This window comes from Heptranchias perlo, chromosome 26, assembly GCF_035084215.1.
Source record: "Heptranchias perlo isolate sHepPer1 chromosome 26, sHepPer1.hap1, whole genome shotgun sequence".
Lineage (NCBI taxonomy): Eukaryota > Metazoa > Chordata > Chondrichthyes > Hexanchiformes > Hexanchidae > Heptranchias > Heptranchias perlo.
In genome coordinates, this window is record NC_090350.1 from 28,578,589 (window position 1) to 28,596,286 (window position 17,698).

A 17,698-nucleotide genomic window follows, 5' to 3' on the forward strand; every position below is an offset into this window, starting at 1 on the left:
CAGTAGCAACAGAGCTGGGAAACACCAGTCCTTTTACAATGGGCAGTATTCTGGTTTGTTAGAAATATTCAACTACCCCTTTGTTCTATTGACTCTTACTTTTGTTTCCCTTTAAATGTATTTAATCAAATCCCCTAATGACTTGTAAAATAGTTTTGTTGAAATATAACAGAAATTTAAATGTGAAACATTTCTTGTAGAGCATTAATTTCAGTACAGACCAATTTTGCAATTCGGATTTGTAAAACACAATTTTCCCTTTAATAATTGTACCAGAATCCTCGTGAGTGAGCAACACTTCATCTAGTCTGGGAATGTATGTCTTAGGTTGCATAGCTCAGGGTTAATCATTATTGCACACTGAACTTCATGTAATCACCAATCTATCTGAATGAGTGGAAATATCACATGCCAGATCAAAGCTGTACAGGCTAAAATAACTGCTGTATTTATTTATTTACATATTAAAGAATACACAGAAGCTTAAAAATTAGGCAGAAGCTTTCACAGCTCCTGGCAGTAAATTAAAATACATAAAGCCTGGTAAAATTCATATAAAGAGCCCTTTGCTCTCTCAGTTTCTCTCTAGTAGAAGAGTCTTCTGTAGTTTTAAAGACACAAAACAGTCCAATAAACATTTCTCCAGCAATATCTTTCAAGTTCTGAGCTTTCCTCCTCATGGTATATGTAACATCAGCCTGTGATATGGAGTTCTCCCTTCTGACATCTCAAGTTCAGAAGGGACGGGAGATCTGCCATCACAATCCAGCGTTAGATTAAATTTCTCCTTTGAAGTGGCCTTCCAAACAAATCTAACAACATTGTCCATGAGCAGAATAATCACATTCAAGGCTAATTCGTCCCATTGTTTTCCAGATAAAGCTCACATGAAATCATCCAGTGCATACACTAAATGCAATAATTTAGATGTCTAACCCAGTAGGATACTTTCATAAATAATACGAAATCCAGAATTATATGATTTTTTAAAAGTAATTATACCACCCTCACATCAATAACACACCATACAAAGATTAACCTTATTCAAGACAATCTATCTTCCACACATGATGTTAATGTAAATATGATACAAGAATCTGTTCTTTAACGATTGATCAAAGGTCCAAACTGACAATCTATCTTGTCATCGCAAATTAAAAGCTTTTAACGATGCTTTGTTTAGTGGTTGCACTAGTTGCTTGGCAGACTATTCGACATTGATCTGCCATCTTATCTTTCAGAAAAGAACAGAATTCATTTCAATTCTGGTTGTAAGAGAATTTAACAATATACACAATCATAGCAGCACAAAATTATTTTTTCTTGTCACAAACTGTAAAGATCCAGGGAAAGGGATACTCCATCTAAAGACTAGGTAGCTACAGGATTTTCTCAACTTGATTAGTATCTAGACTTGAACTGTGAACTACAAATGAATTTAACTACTTATAAATGCAAGTTCTTTCTTTCTTAGATCGGATCAGTCTGAGCAAGGGAGCCAATCAGGATTTTTTGTCTTTTAAAAAATTTGTCCTTGGACCCCACCAATACGACCCACGTGTACCCTTGTGGAGGATGGTAGTCCTGGTCTTTGTCAGCATACTGGCCACCAACGATACGCCAGATTGCCATGGCCTGGACTTGGAACTCTTGGTTTAGGGAGTCCTCATCCCCGGCCATCATTTGCCTTGTAAGGGATGGACAGAAATTCCACCCCTTACAAGTTGATACAAAAATTGATAGAAACAGCGGAGATCCAATGTTTCCTTGGGGTTTTCATTGGTCTTCCCTCAAGTTACAGCAGGAGGTCCAGTAGAATCCCTGTGGAGTTTTGGGGCACTTCAATTTACTTGACCTAAATCTAGTGCACTAGGAAAAAGTCAAGGTACAAAGCTTCCAAAATCACCAAAAAAAGATTAACCAGTTACTTTTTGTGGGATTTGGTTGTGTGCAAAATGGCTGCTACACTTACCTGCAGGGCTAATTCAGCAGTCCTGTACAGCTGGAAAGTAAGAGCACAACCAGTGAAGAGGGAGCGAGCAGGCCCTGTAGAAATTTCCTACTGGAAATTCAGTGCTCTTCTGAAGTGCTTGAGCCCATTTTGTGCCTTAATCTCATTAAGGACCTGGATTTGTTGCAAAAAAAATTTAACACAATTCTGTAGTATTTGCTCTATTTTCCTTGTGAGCCTATTTGGAGTGGGAGCAGGTGAAACGCCAAAGAAGAAGGAGCTCTTAAATTCCACCAGCTTTATATGTTATTTTTTGAAATGCTCGAGGAGCCTTCCTAGTGTTGTTGTTTTTATTAGAGGTTTTTACATATTAGAAGGACCAGAATATATCTGCCAATGAATGAGGACAATGCCTCAGCTTGGTCCAGATCAGTAGACATTACAAAATCCAGTCCAATAATGGTTGCAAATAGCTGGTATAAAAATAGCAGAGTGATGCAGCTTGTTGCCTGAAAAGTGATTCTTCTCTCACTGCTGGCTTCCAAATCTCCCTGTTGCAACCTTTCTTGCCTCTCTTTATTTTATCAAAATTACTGTGGTCATTGTCGCTCGAAATTTTCCTCTCTCATTTCTCCTACGCTCCAAATGTACTCTTCTATACACTCCTCCTCTTGCATACATCCTCACTGCATTGAATTCAAGAGTCATTGCACGGCCTTGTGAGCTAACTCTTTCCCAGAACCTCAGTGCTTTGAAAATGTTTATGTCCCTGAGCTTCCTTAGTCTTCCCTTCTTCCCACAATCTACAGCTTATAAAAATCAATCTTGGCATCACCCAGCCACTCCTCTCTAATTCTTTTCAACCTTAGTGGCAATCTGCACTCTGGGTCTTGGTCCTTCACCTCGGTTTCTCAATTTAAAAATGTGGAGTCAGGGGACTCTAAAACCTGGTCCTAGCTCCAAGTTCACTGAGGATTGATAAATAACATCACACCTCAAGGCCAGATCTAGTATAACTCACTTAAACTCTACAAAATGGCAAAAGCATAGTGAAATGAAGCAATAAAGATATTTGCAACATGTAAATGTTCATTCTGCAATGCTGATTGTTAAGGTAATTCATTTTCTAACCTTTGATCCTTTATGATGTCTGCTTTCTTTTAGCTAGATCGTGTGTTACCATGGTAACTCAATAATCCAACAACATTTGTTGCAAACAATTTTTTTACTGGATTAACAAGACTGCTGGGAAAAGAAAAATCAGCTCATGCTGAGTATGATCCACACATTGTTCTACCAGATTGTCAAAGCCTGCGAATAAATCCCTTTGAGGACTACAACTGCCTTTTTTCACCAAAATAAATCAAAGTAAGTTAATGCCACCAAGACACAAATAAATGAATGCTGAACAAATAAATATTCAGTTGACCAATCAGGCCCATCTCTACATTCCTAAAATGCACGATAAATTACAGTTTCAGGAATAGCACAGCTGTGAATCAACACTGATTAATGTGTATCCAGGAGTGATTACAAGACAGTAATCTCGTTAAGGAGTTCAGCATACGTTGTAAACCGCAAGAGTGAAGCTCAAGCATTTTATAATCGTCATCTAAACTCCAAGGTTAAATTACAGTCTTGCAGTCAATACTGTAAAGCTTGTGAATATTGTTTGACTTCATTTTTGATCTGGTCTTGTTGCCATGGCTGACTCTGATGGACAGCACACTCTGTGGCTTTGGTGCTCGTGATATTCAGACTGATTAACAATTTTAATATGATTACTGCAAAATTATAAGGACTTGCACAACACCAGGTTATAGTCCAACAGTTTTATTTTAAATCACAAGCTTTCGGAGCTTTCCTCCTTCGTCATCTCAGGTTATCCATCCAGAATGACCCTATATTCCCTTTACTGCAATGTCTAATTGCTTCTTAAATGATTCCAGGGTTTTTGCATCCAGTACTCTATCCGAAAGTTCATTCTATCATAGATTACTCATTGCATGAAGAAGCACTTCCTGATATCAGTCCTAATTTTTCCTTTTACTAGTTTAAACCTGTGATCCCTTGTTCAACTCTCAAAGTTTAATTTAAAGTAATTTTCTGGAGTTATCTTTTCCATTCTGTTTACAGTCTTGTACACTTCTGTAAGATCACCTCTCAGCTGTGTCCTTTCAAGGCTGAAAAGCCCAGGTTTCTCCAGTATTTCTGAGACCATTACTGTCCAGCTCAGTCATTAATTTATGAGCTACATTCTTTGATTATACTGCCCCTCCTGGTTTGGTATCATTTATAAATTTAATTAATTTGCACTGAGTTTGTGAATCCAAATCAATGAATCCAAAGCATTGATGTAAATTAGAAACAGTAGTGGTCTGTAAGATGTAGCCTAGAACACCTATGTATTCCAGCCTGCTTTTCCAGCAGGCCAAGAAGTCCTTGATTAGATCTAGCAAGCTATCAATCTCCCACAATTAGCAGCTATCAATCTCCCACGATAGCCAGACTAAAAAGATTACAAACAACAAGATAAGACAAGGTATAAAACAGCACAAGAAACTCCAAATGTTGAGGCAGAGAAGGAAGAGTCCTCCCAGCAGAACCGAATAATATTGGGCCCGATATTACCATGGCGGCAGGTTCGCAGCGGGGGGGCGATTGGGCGCGTGGGTAACACGCCCGGTGAAATCAGTCTGCCCCGCGCGCAATCGCAGGCTAATTGGATCCACTTACCTGGTCTTCCGGGTTCCCCACTGCTGAGCTGCGCGGCGGGCGGACTGCGCATGCACAGTAAGGTCTGTCAGCTGGAGGAGCTCTATTTAAAGGGGCAGTCCTCCACTGACTGATGCTGCAAGAAATAGGAAAAATTACAGCATGGAGCAGCTCAGGGGAAAGGCTGCTCCCAGGTTTAATGATACCTCACTCCAGGTATCATTGGATGGGGTGAGGAGGAGGGGGAGGACAGAGATCTTCCCCCCGGCGGGTGGGAGGAAGCGGCCTGCTTCTGCCACCAAGAAGGCCTGGCTCGAGGTGGCAGAGGAGGTCACCTGTACCACCAACATATCGCCCACCTGCATACAGTGCAGGAGGCGCTGCAATGACCTAAGCAGGTCAGCCAAAGTGAGTACACTTACTCATTCCCCTACACTCCGTCTGCCACATTACCGCCCCCACCTCACATCTCCTTCTGCACTGCCAACACTACTCTGTCACATCACCCCTCATACCCACTCAAAGCTCATCCTCATCTTACCTGCATTTACTCACCTCGCCAGTACTCATCCCGCCACTACCACTCAACCCAATCCTCATACAATCTCATGGCTCTATCTCATACTCACCCTCTCGTGCATCTCTTTCACAGTCAGCCTCACTCAACCTGCCACTACCTGTGCTGCAGCCACAGGGCATGCATCACATATGTGCAGTAGGAAGCGTAAAGCAAACGTGTCGTGAGCATGAAGGGGATGCACAAGGGTGTTTGAGGGTTTCTCATGGTTTTTATTTATATTTAATTTCTGAGCAACTCACATTACATATTATATTGGCACCACTACTGTCACGTCTTTGCGAATCTTGTCTGGTTTGTGCAATAATGCCCTTTCCTGAGGATCACAATGAAGACCCGCAACTGATGACACCCATTGTGTCACTGCAGAGTGGGTGTAGGTGTATTTGCAGGGCTCTTTTGTGCAGACAACTGAGAGACGTCGGCGATGTCCCCGGTGGCACCCTGGAAGGATGCGAAGGAGAAGTTGTTGAGGGCAGTGGTGACTTTGACAGCGACAGGTAAGAAGATGGTGCTCGGGCCAGCCGGGAGCAGCTCAGCATGAAGGAGGCTGCAGATGTCCACAACTACATGTCGAGTGACTCTGAGCCTCCGTGTGCACTGCTGCTCAGAGAGGTCCAGGAAGCTGAGCCTCGGTCTGTAGACCCTGTGGCGAGGGTAGTGCCCTCTGCGACGCATCTCTCTCTGCGGTTGCCCTCCCTCCTGCTGTGTAGGTCGATGTGTCACAGCACTGTGTTGTGGAGCTCCACGTGTCAGAGGTGGACGGCGTGGCCGGCGAGGCTGGTGATGCTGTTCGCCCTCCGAGGAGGTCATGACTGCAGCTACGGCGGCCCCCACCCGGAAGATGTACATCTGAGGGGGTCCGCAAGGTAGGTACATGTGTCTGGACACCGGGGTAAGTGTGCAAGTTGGTGAATTTTATTGTTAGGAGGAGGGTGGTGGAGGCCAAACTTTGTCCAAAGTGACAGAGCGGCCTCCTGCAATGAATGAGGGTCTCCCCCCACCCCCCCCCCCACCTGTCAAATGGACCTTTGCTGCCACAGGCTGATGGCTGCAACATGTCCATTTGAACTGGGAGTGTTTCCCCCAGTACGGGAAACAGTCCCAGTTGTTTGTAAAATCCCACCCCTCCTGACATATCTCCTTAATCAGGTCTGTTAACGACCTGAAATACCTAAATAAATAGCTTAAGTGGCACCCCGCCGGCTTTAATTGCCGGTGGGAGTCCCACATGCGGGGGCTGCGCGCGCATGTCAGCACGTCTGTGGGAAACCCGGAAGTGGGCGGGTTGGAGCTGGGCTCCCGCCCCACCCCGGGATTCCCCGATTTTCGGAGCCCCCCCCCCGCCAGGAACGCACCCGATTGTGGGTGCTAAAATCGACCCCATTGTGTCTGTTGTATTAATCGCTGTAACTTGTTGAAGTACGAGGCCGTTCTTGAGTTTAAGGATTGTGCTTTGCTAGTGAGTCAGCTTGTTAACTCTGTGACTGCTACGTGTTCTTTTAAATCTATTAATAAAATATACTTGCTACACACCATAGTGATTCGGTCTCCTTCAGAACCTCTTACAGGTCTCTACACCGATCCCTGGGATGCTCCACTCAGTATTTCCCACCATCCCAATGTAACAAGTACTCATTGTTTTTTACCTTCAGCCAATCTCTAATCTGTACCCAAAATGTGCCCTGAATCCACACAGTTTTGATCTTAACTAATTGCCTTTAACGTCAAATGCATTCTATTGTAGAGTTTACCACAGTTTGCTTGGGATGTTATTCCTTCAAATAAGTCAAGGTAAATGGTCAGGCAGGGATGATGTTTCGTCATGCATATGATGTCATTGTGTTGCATGTATATAATCCAAATTCAAAAGCTTTCCAATAAGTTTAAGAGTATGGTAATATCCTTTAAAAATATTATATATCTCTAATGGCACTTCAAAATCTCCATCTCTTTCACAAAAATCCTTTGATAGAATATTGGGAGCAGAGTGTTCAATATTAAATGATCCTTTCTTGCACTGAATAAATGTTTATTTGCTGGTGTGTATTCTCTCCCTTGAGGTTATTTCTTAATTAAAATTGAGTATTTGATGTAATTTCAGGACATTAGAGCCAATATATTATCTGATGGTGATTATAATAAAGTTCATATCAAAATTCCATATTATCACTGGATGAAATTAATAAACAAATTCGAAATGATTAAATTATGCCCAGTATTTCTTCCACAGATTGTCAGCCCAGCATCAAAAGCAGTCTGCAGCCTGCTCGCACACTCATGTTTCAAACCTTGATGAGAATACAGCTTTCTGTTTTTCCAATAAACACAACAGGAAAAAAATATTCCGGAGGGAAATATCCGAGTTCACGCTACTGGCAGGTAGCTTCGCCCACTGGCCACAAACATCAGGAAACGGTAGGCATGATGCCTAGAGTTTTCCCCTCATTAACTGAACGGAAAATTGTCGGTAGTACATCCGTGATTTCCCCATATGTGTAGCTAGTGGTCGGGGATCTCCACTATATTGTGAACTTAGTAAATTCACCCTTTTGTGTTTCTGTACACCTCTGTAACACTACTTTATATCTTAGAAACATATAGGAGACTTTTGCACCTAGGAGTGGCCTCAGATTGTTATCGAATTTCTACTTCTTTTTCCAAACATTAATCATTTTTCACTTGTGGTTGCTTCATATGTGTCTTTGAATCATCTGAAACTAGCAATGAGGTACAGGCAGTGTTATAAATTAATTGTTATTTGGAATCTTTTCACTGAGATCTCAGTTACTCACATTAGCTATAATACCTTCAGCAGAAAATAGTAAAACATTTATTACAATTCGAGTTTGTGATAATTAAGTTTTAGTGGGGAGAATGTATCTTATTTAGCCCCAGCGGCTCTGTTTTCTCCCTTTCTCTCCTTGGTAGAGCAAATTCTGGTGTTAAGTCGAAGGCTAAGATTCCTCTGGCAAGTGGATTGGTAACCAGAGGTCATAGATTTAAAATAATTGACAAAAGAACTGGAGGGGAAAACTTGAGGAGAATTTTTTTCACACAGAGGGTTGTTAAGACCTGAAATGCACTACCTGAAAGAGTGGTGGAATCAGATTCCATGGGAACTTTCAAAAGGCACTTGGACATGCACTTGAAGGGGACTAAGGGAACAAGCTGGGGTGTGGGACTAAATTAGACAGCTCTTTTAAAGAGCCGGTACAGGCATGACAGGCCGAATGGCCTTCTTCTGTGCTGTAAGATTCTATGATTCTAAGATCACAAATCTACAATGCTTCCTTTTCAGGAGTACTCAATTACAAATGAAAATTTAAATAATATTTTGGAACCAGCCTGATGGATCATAATTGATCTTTATGGTCCTGTACATTCCTTTGTAATCTGTGAATATATGTTTGGATATGCATTATTCAATGTACCGTGCAATGAGAGTTCAATCATCACCTGAATTGCCTTTGTTATTGTTGCTGATATGTTGTACAACTAATTCTGTGAATGAAATTTAATAAGGAACAAGACATGTTGATTTTTTCTTGTCACATAAAAACTAGCATTTGTTCTGTCACCTATTTAAGGGGAACTTTTCTGCTTTGGCAGTCCCAATGCATGGCAAGAGTGCATGACAGGAAATTCCACACATCTTCAGCCAATGATTTTCCGTCCATTAAAATTAATGGTCGGTAAAATCACAGGCTGGGAGTGCATAATTCCCTAAAATGAATTGGAATCCCCTTTAAGTCTCTTTTTTTTCACCCAAGTCTGTAAAAAGATTTAAGAGCGGACATTTCCGTCACGGTTTTCAGCATCAATTGGAAAACAAAATTCACTGTTGGTTTTCGATAAAAGCTGACTCGGCCTAATGTTTTTTTGGCAAGAGCCCAAGCCCCCCACTGTGGTACTTTTATACACTGAAAACTGCACAATGCTGTTAGTTGATTATTTCTAACAGAAAGAATTGGCCTCAATGCATTCCCAACCTGAATCAAGTATTTGTGTCCAAACAGGGGAGAGAACAGATTGAAATCAAGGCGATCCAAAGTCAGTTAATTTCTTTTCACAGAGATCATAGTTGTGGTTAAAATTCTTTCTATTTTTATTTACTGTTCTGAAAGAAGAAAGCTGCTTTCATTGTCTCTGTGAGGTATCCTGTGTTTAACAAATTGCAGGTGCAAGTGTAATGACAACAATACTCTCTGTTTAGCCACTGTAAATTGAGGTAAGAAAACACTAAAAGGCCAATCTTCTGTCTCCTGTTACAGCTAAATTGGTTTCTTGCCATCCTTCTGCAGAAAGATTGCTCCAGTTGCTGAGCGATACAGCTGAATGACCCCTACTGTGGCATGAAGAGTGAAAGTACCAGCCTTATTCTTTGCCTCATTCTGTGGGACCCAACCAGGTGCCAAAAAGGGTCAGAAAAGTGCATTCATTTTCCCACTTTTAAGATTTTTTTTTTAGCTGGGTTTACTTCAGGGTGTTGGTAGCCAAGTTTCACAGAACGCTATAAAAAGTTCACTGAACCAGCAAAACCATAGGTTTAGATTATTAAAAATGAACTACTTCAAACCCACAAAACAAACCTCAAAGGTACACAAAATAGAGTGCAAACTTACGACAGAAGCTGGCAGGCAAGGACTGAAGGTTGTTTTTATTGGAATCTTTTAAGTAATTTTATGTTAAAGTGATAGAAATTTCTACTAAAGCAAATGTGTAATTTGTTACAAATAGAATTAATGAAAGGAAATATGAAGAAAAGGTGAAAACAGGAACATTTATACATTATTGCCAATTCTTGTCATATTGGAAAACCCTCTTTGGGAGAACCAAATTCTTCCTTAATCCAAATCCCTCTCTCACCTTTACCTCACACCTTTGAAAACAAATAGTTCAGTCTTAAATGCAACAGGCTTACTGTTGTGTTTGGCACTGTAACTGATCTATTTTGAACTTGTGTTGCATTTTGTCTTGAAAAATGTAAAAGCAGAGCAGATATCAAAAGATATAAATCACTTTCATGAGGGGTAAACTAGCATTATTGGAAGAATCATCCCATTTTCAGTAATATTCGTGGGTGTGTTTACTTGTTTAATTTTCATCAACTGGTTATTTTGCTATAAACTACTTTTATCATTGCTGCATCTCATTAATCAGAGGCATAACTTATTAGAGCAAATAAATCATCAATTATTAAGCCAATTACTAGGGATTGGAGCTAACTAAATAAACCAACCAGACATTTTGCACACCAAATACCAATATAATGAACAATTGAATGTTTTGGTCAAGTTAATGGAACGTTCATTTCGTCAGCAACTGCCTAAAAACAGTGGAGGAATAAGAGAATGAGGTATTACCCTTTGCAAAGAATAAATACTAGCAAAGAACCATTACTTTGGCTCTAACTGGACAGCAGTGAGCAAATAATCTCAGGCTTAGAAAAGATGTTGGGCTCGATTTTACCGTCGGGTTTCCTGTGGGTTTCCAGCGGGGGGGGCCCGAAAATCCCGCTATCCAGTCAAGTGACCGGATCGCGCCACGATCCCGCCCACATCCGGGTTCCCCGATGACGTGCGGGGGTGCGTGCGTGGCCCCCGCTGGTGGGAATCCTGCAGGCAATTAAAGCCAGCGGGATGCTACTTGAGGTTATTTATTTCGCTTGTTCAGGTCATTAACTGACCTGATTAAGGGACTGTGTGTGATTTTGGGGAAACATGGGACTGTTTCACACACTGGGGGAAACAGTCCTAGTTGGACGTGTTGCAGCCGTCAGCCTGTGGCAGCTGCAAAGGTCCATTTGACAGGTGGGGTGGGGGAGACCCTCACCCATTACAGGAGGCCGCTCTGTCACTTGGGACAAAGTGTGGCCTCCACCACCCCCCTCCTGAGGGTCAAAGTCACCAACCTGCACACTCACCCCGGGGTCCGGAGACATGTGCCTACCTTGCGGACCCCCTCAGATGTACATATTGCGGATGGGGGCCGCCGTAGCTGCAGTCATGACCCCCTCGGAGGGCGAACAGCATCACCAGCCTCGCCATCCACGCCGTCCACCTCTGACACGTGGAGCTCCACAACAGAGTGCTGTGACAAATCCACCTGTACAGCAGGAGGGAGGGCTACCGCAGAGAAAGACACGTCGCAGAGGGCACTACCCTCGCCACAGGGTCCACAGACCGAGGCGCAGCTCCCCGGACCTCTCCGAGCAGCAGTGCACACGGAGGCGCAGATTCACTCGACATGTAGTCGTGGAGATCTGCAGGCTCTTTCATGCCGAGCTGCTCCTGGCTGGCCCCAGCACCATCTGCTTACCTGTCGCTGCCAAAGTCACCACTGCCCTCCACAACATCTCCTCCGCATCCTTCCAGGGTGCAGCCGGGTACACCGCCGATATCTCTCAGTCGTCTGCGCGGAATAGCCCTGCAAATACACCTGCACCTAGTCTGCAATAACACAATGGGTGGCATCAGTGGTGGGTCATCATAGTGATACCCAGGAGCGGGCATTATTGGACACAACAGACAGGATTCGCAGAGACATGGCAGTGGTGGTGCCAATATAATGTGTGATGTTTGTTGCTCTGAAATTCAATATAGGTAACACCCATGGCAGACCCTCAGACACCCTTTTGCATCCCCTTCATGCTCACGACACGTTTGCCGTACGCTGCCGACTCCACATATGCGATGCATGCCCTGTGGCTGCAGCACAGGTGGTGGCAGGTTGAGTGAGGCTGGCCGTGAGGGAGATGCACGAGAGGGTGAGTATGGGATAGAGCCATGAGATTGAATGAGGATTGGGTTGCGTGTTAGTGGCAGGATGAGTACTGGCGAGGTGAGTAGGTGGAGGTAAGATGAGGATGGGGTTTGAGTGGGTATGAGTGGTGATGTGACAGAGTAGTGTTGGCGGTGCCGAAGGAGATGTGGGGTGGGGGCAGTGTTGTGGCAGACGGAGTGTAGGGGAAAGACTACGTGTTCTCACTGTGGCTGACCTACTGCGGTCATTGGAGCGCCTCCTGCACTGTATGCAGGTGGGCGATATGTTGGTGGTGCAGGTGACCCCCTCTGCCACCTCAAGCCAGGCCTTCTTGGTGGCAGAGGCAGGCCGCTTCCTCCCACCCGCCAGGTGGAAGATCTCTGTCCTCCCCCTCCTCCTCACCCCATCTGATGATACCTGGGGTGAGGCATCATTAAACTGGGAGCAGCCTTCCCCCTGGGCTGCTCCATGCTGTAATTTGTTCCATTGGTTGCAGCATCAGTCAGTGGAGGACTGCCCCTTTAACTAGAGAGCCTCCAGATGACAGATCGTACTGCGCATGCGCAGCCCGCCTGACGCGCAGACAAGCAGCGCGGACCCCGGAGGAGCAGGTAAGTGATTCCAATTAGTGGATTGCCTGCTACGATCGCGCGGGCAACCCACTAATTTCACCGGGCGCGGAGGCCACGCACCCGAAACCCAAACCGCCGGAAACCCGCAGGCCTGCTAAAATCAGGCCCGTTGTCTCTGGCATAGGCTATCAGTTGGACGTACAGTGATTACATCAACTTTACTTGCTGCTGGGAAGGTCATTGTTGTTATGAACGTCTATGCTGCTGGTTCTATCTAAGATCCAGGGAGTGATCATGTGGAGATCTTTAATTCAATCATGTTCAACTGCACATATGAAGCCAATGAGTCTTCAGCACATAATCTAGGCTGGCACTCAGTGCAGTAGTGAGGGAGTGCTATACTGTAGGAGGTGCTGTCCTTTGGATGAGATGTTAAACTGAAGCTCCAACTGCCTTCTCAGCTGGATGCAAAAGATCCCATAGCACTATTCGAAGAAGAGCAGGGAGTTCAGCTGGTGTCCTGACCAACATTTATTCCTCACTAAAACAGATTATCCGGTCACTTATCTCTTGCTGTTTGTGGGACCTTGATGTGCGCAAACTGGCTGCCACGTTTCACTACATTACAACAGTGACTGCACTCCAAAAATACTTTATTGGTTGTTAAGGGCTTTGGAACATCCTGAGATCATGAAAGGTGCTATATAAATGCAAGTGTTCTTTCTTTTGTCTAATGATGCTGAAATTTTGAGTGAAGTTGATGTTGAAATTCTCAGTGAAATTCTATCAACTGTTTATTTGCATTACTCAGCCTGTTTATTTAATTGTCTTAAAATTCGAGCATTAATGGAGAGGAAATAGTTGTGGCAAACAAATTTCAACCAGCCACTGCACCAGCCAACTCTCTCCTGGAAGTGATTATAAACTAATTTAAGGAGTTATTTACAGAATACCACAGATGCTTTTTGGTGTTGTACATTTGTGAAAGCTAATCTTTTAAAGTACAGTCACTTATAGCGAGTGCGTTAACGCGATTTGCCTGCTATACGTGCTGGGTGGTAAAACCAAAAAAGTAAGTAATCAACATATTTTTAAAAAACAGGAAATCTCACTCAGCAACTGCCTCTCCTAATTGTTAGCAGTTGCATCCAGAATCTCATCACTAAGATAACTGCATTTTAACGAGGCATAAACAGCTGATTGAAACTGCTTGAGGACCCAACTTTGCCTGAAATCAGCAAAGCCTTTTAATGGATAAGTGCTTATTGAACTGCCCTAAATAGCCGGCGTGCTTAATACGTCATACATGGTGCCTTTGTAATAGACTCCTATGGTAATGATAAATAGTTAGCGCCATTTGCCCGATTTAGGCAGCTACTCTTGATAAGCATAGATAGTGTAAGTGGGGGGGGGACTGTATTTAGAACTGAGAAAGTCCCTGTTGCCCAGTTAGTCACCGACATGATGTGGCATCGAGTTAGGATTCAACCTCACCTTGGTACTCACACAATGGGTACCTGACATCAGCTTGAGCACATGATTAATGGAAATTTACTCAAAGGGAGGGGAAACTGGAGGCCATATCACCCCACGCAGCTCTTGCACATCTCCCAGTGACTGGTTCAGAGCAGCACTGGCACAGGTCTTCCTGATTGTGCAATGGCACAAATGTGGTATGAGGAGGAGGAAGGAGGGAGGAACAAAGATGAAAGAAGGAAAATAAAGGAGGGAAAAGGAAACATACAGAAAATTTATTTTTATGAGTGTTGTATAATTTAGAAAATTGAAGAATTGGAAAGCAGGAAAGGATGTTTCAGCACAGAAAGATTTAAGATTTGCAAGCACTGAATGCAGCCAGCAGATTGTGCAGCCCTATTTAAAAAAACAGAAAACCAAATGAGCTACAAGCTGCTATAGGAGATCTTGGCAATGTGTTGAGGCCGTGTAATCAAATGGCATAAGGTGTGACAATCCTTTGTATATCCACAGATCATTTCTTTCTACCAGCTGTAGGAATACAATAAGACCTGCATTTTCAGTATGCAGCAATAAGGAAAAGGATATAATTGCTTTTCAAAATTTGATGCTAGTTGAATCATTGTGCATTTTTTTCACGTCATTTGGGGAACACATGCTAACGCAATGAGTATAGCTGTTCATGCTTGAATAGTTTTCCACATCTGGGATCAGGATTTGTATCGACAGGGATCTGGGAGAGGATAATCAGATAAAGATGCTGGCCCTGAAGAGGCAGGACACGATCCCGCCAGAGTTTTCGGGGTCAGTGGGAGGACACCTCATTTGCATGAGGCTAACGAGCACCCAAACAGCCATAGGAACATTTCAGGCAGCCAGCTGACCTATGCTGGAAACTCTAGTGTCTGTTCATTATCGGGAGGACACCCAGGCTCCCCCTTGCCCCCGGAGATCTCGTACACCCCTCCCTAAACCCCTCTGTAAGGGGGCAGATAGTGGAATTTTTAAATAAAACAGATTTTACTCATCTTTGGGAGTGCAGACCGCTTCCCCGATCTGGAGACCCCCACCACTCCCTTCCAGTGGCGGTATGCCTCATTGCACTGGGAATACCAACCTCCAGTGTTATGCAAGGTCCTTAATGGGCCAGCATAGGGAGTCCCTGCCCTGGCCCTTCCCCCTCTGACATGGCCAGCCTACGTAAAGGATGGACGGAGGCTTTGCCTTTTACAAAACCAAGTGGGAATTCCCAAATAATGTCAGGCCCCAGGAGTATGTGGTTCCCAGCTTTTTTTCAAGCCATTCCTCAGGAGTTACAGGAGGAGTCCAGTGCAATGGCCAAAGGAATTTGGTCCCATTATATTTTGGGATAAATTCTACCCTACTCCAGATTTTTCAGTTCCTGTATCTTAGATCACTCTCATACGGGAATTCACAACTCCCTAAACCTTCCACAGTATCTGCGCTAGCCTTGCTATCTAGGTAAGCTTTTGGTAACATGCCAAAGATAACTAACAGAACAACTTTTCCATTGATTATTTTAGTTACTGGAATTATCCTGCATCTCCATAGGATCCTTCTCCCATCTTTGATAAGCAATAGAGCATTACAGCATCAAACCTCAGTTTAGGTTAAAGCTATTAAGCAAATTAACAAAAGATGAATAAGTAAATAACTAATAATAATATAATACATATGTATGTTTATAATAGAAATCCTTCTTTCATAGTCCCATGAAGGGAAAACAATAAAAGGTTACAATCTAAATGCTAAGCTATTCTTTTATAAATAACTTCTATATATGCAATGTTTCTTTTCTTAATGTATATCCCACTGCGAGAGCTGTGCTTGTCTGAACTAATTCCCTTGGAAATTCTAAACTGACCCCTCTTCAGACTGGAACAGCTACAACTCCTTAAATATCCCTCAAAACAATTAACAGGACTTCCTGGATTTCCATAACTGTCAAGCACATCCAAAAAAAAATAACTGACTGTCATACACATAATTGAACAAATCACACAATCTGTGTTTGAAAGTAACTTGGCTCTTACCTCAAGCATCCCAGATAACCAATGAAACTTGCTCACCATGGTTGAAAATGGTCCACTAGCAAGCAGAAATAGTACAGCAAAATGCATACAAAGCAATGGTTCATATCACACTGCTTATTTTTGTGCTGATTTGCGTCAGTGCTAAAGGGTTACCACGAAATATTGACTTGACAGGTTTTCATATAAAGTCATGAGAAGCAGGTGGCACATTGATACAATTACAGCAACAAGATCTCCACACAGACAATTTTCTTGTCGGGGGGGGGTGTATGTTTTCACTTCACATACTTCAAGGCTTCTCACCAAGGGACAAGGACACAAACTCTCACAAGTGGTATTGACAAATTTCAGAGACAGGCTGCGTTTACTGTCAGATGCAAGACCACAAGTCCATAAGGAAGTAAGAAAAAGAAACATAAAGCAAAATATAGCACGAGATTGATGAGCAGATGTTCTGACCGAGCAGTTCTCACAGTTGATCTATTTCCTGTGATTAAAAATTGAAAGTGTCAGTGATATTGTACCTAGGGGTTATGCTTGTGTATTTGCATGCATGTTGCGGGGAGCTGCACATTGAAATAGTTGCTCTATTTGGCAAATGTAATCCAGTTTGCAGATAGATACTGACAACGCTGCTGCAACATGTGCAGGATGGGTGGAACTGCTAGCACCAGGTGCATTGTGCTGTGCTGTGCTGTGTGGTGCAAGATGGATGATATGATCTCCACAGTTCCTATGGTATTGTGATCTTCTTTGATACAAACTGAGGGATTCATAAATTGCAAAGAAATAGAATGGCTGATAACATACTAAAGCAACAGCTGTGTAATTCATAGGGAGTAACACTGTAAAGCTTAGGAATATAACTCTGAACTTAATTTAATTGTACCAATGTAAATTATTCATCCACACTGTTGTAATATGGCCTGGCTCTAAATTTCATTGTACCTAAATGACAGATAGAGTTATAAAAATATTAATGTGATAGAAGGAAAACTGTGCAAATTTTTGCCCAATAGTACAAAATATTTCAATGCAATGTATTTAACATTTCTATATGAACCATAACATTATCTCTATGAAAGTGTAGGAGATCACATTTGCACATTTATATATGTGAATACAGATCACATTTACACTGGTGTGAGATCATATTTGCACTGTGTTTTACAGGAGATGCCCTCTGCTGTTTGTAGGAAAATATTTGCTTTATAATCACCTTTACAATTGGCAGGGCTATCGTGATAGGGGATTCAATTGTAAGGGGAGCAGATAGGCGTTTCTGCGGCCGCAAACGTGACTCCAGGATGGTATGTTGCCTCCCTGGTGCTAGGGTCAAGGATGTCACGGAGCGGCTGCAGGGCATTCCGGAGGGGGAGGGTGAACAGCCAGTAGTCGTGGTCCATATGGGTACCAAAGACATAGGTTAAAAAAAGGGATGAGGTCCTGCAAGGTGAATTTAAGGAGTTAGGAGATAAATTAAAAAGCAGGACCTCAAAGGTAGTGATCTCAGGATTACTACCAGTGCCACGTGCTAGTGAGTATAGGAACAGGAGAATAGACCAGATGAATGCGTGGCTGAAGGGAT

At 43.0% G+C, this 17,698-nt stretch overlaps 1 long non-coding RNA gene across 1 annotated transcript in view; it reads right to left on the reverse strand.

The window, feature by feature from the left end:
- Positions 1 to 624: 624 nt before the first annotated feature.
- The window catches only part of LOC137342839 (uncharacterized), a 77,370-nt gene continuing 60,296 nt past the window's right edge, over positions 625 to 17,698 (reverse strand). Inside the window, exon 4 of the long non-coding RNA XR_010967361.1 lies at positions 625 to 812. This is a non-coding gene — a long non-coding RNA (uncharacterized lncRNA). The remainder of the gene's footprint in view (positions 813 to 17,698) is intronic.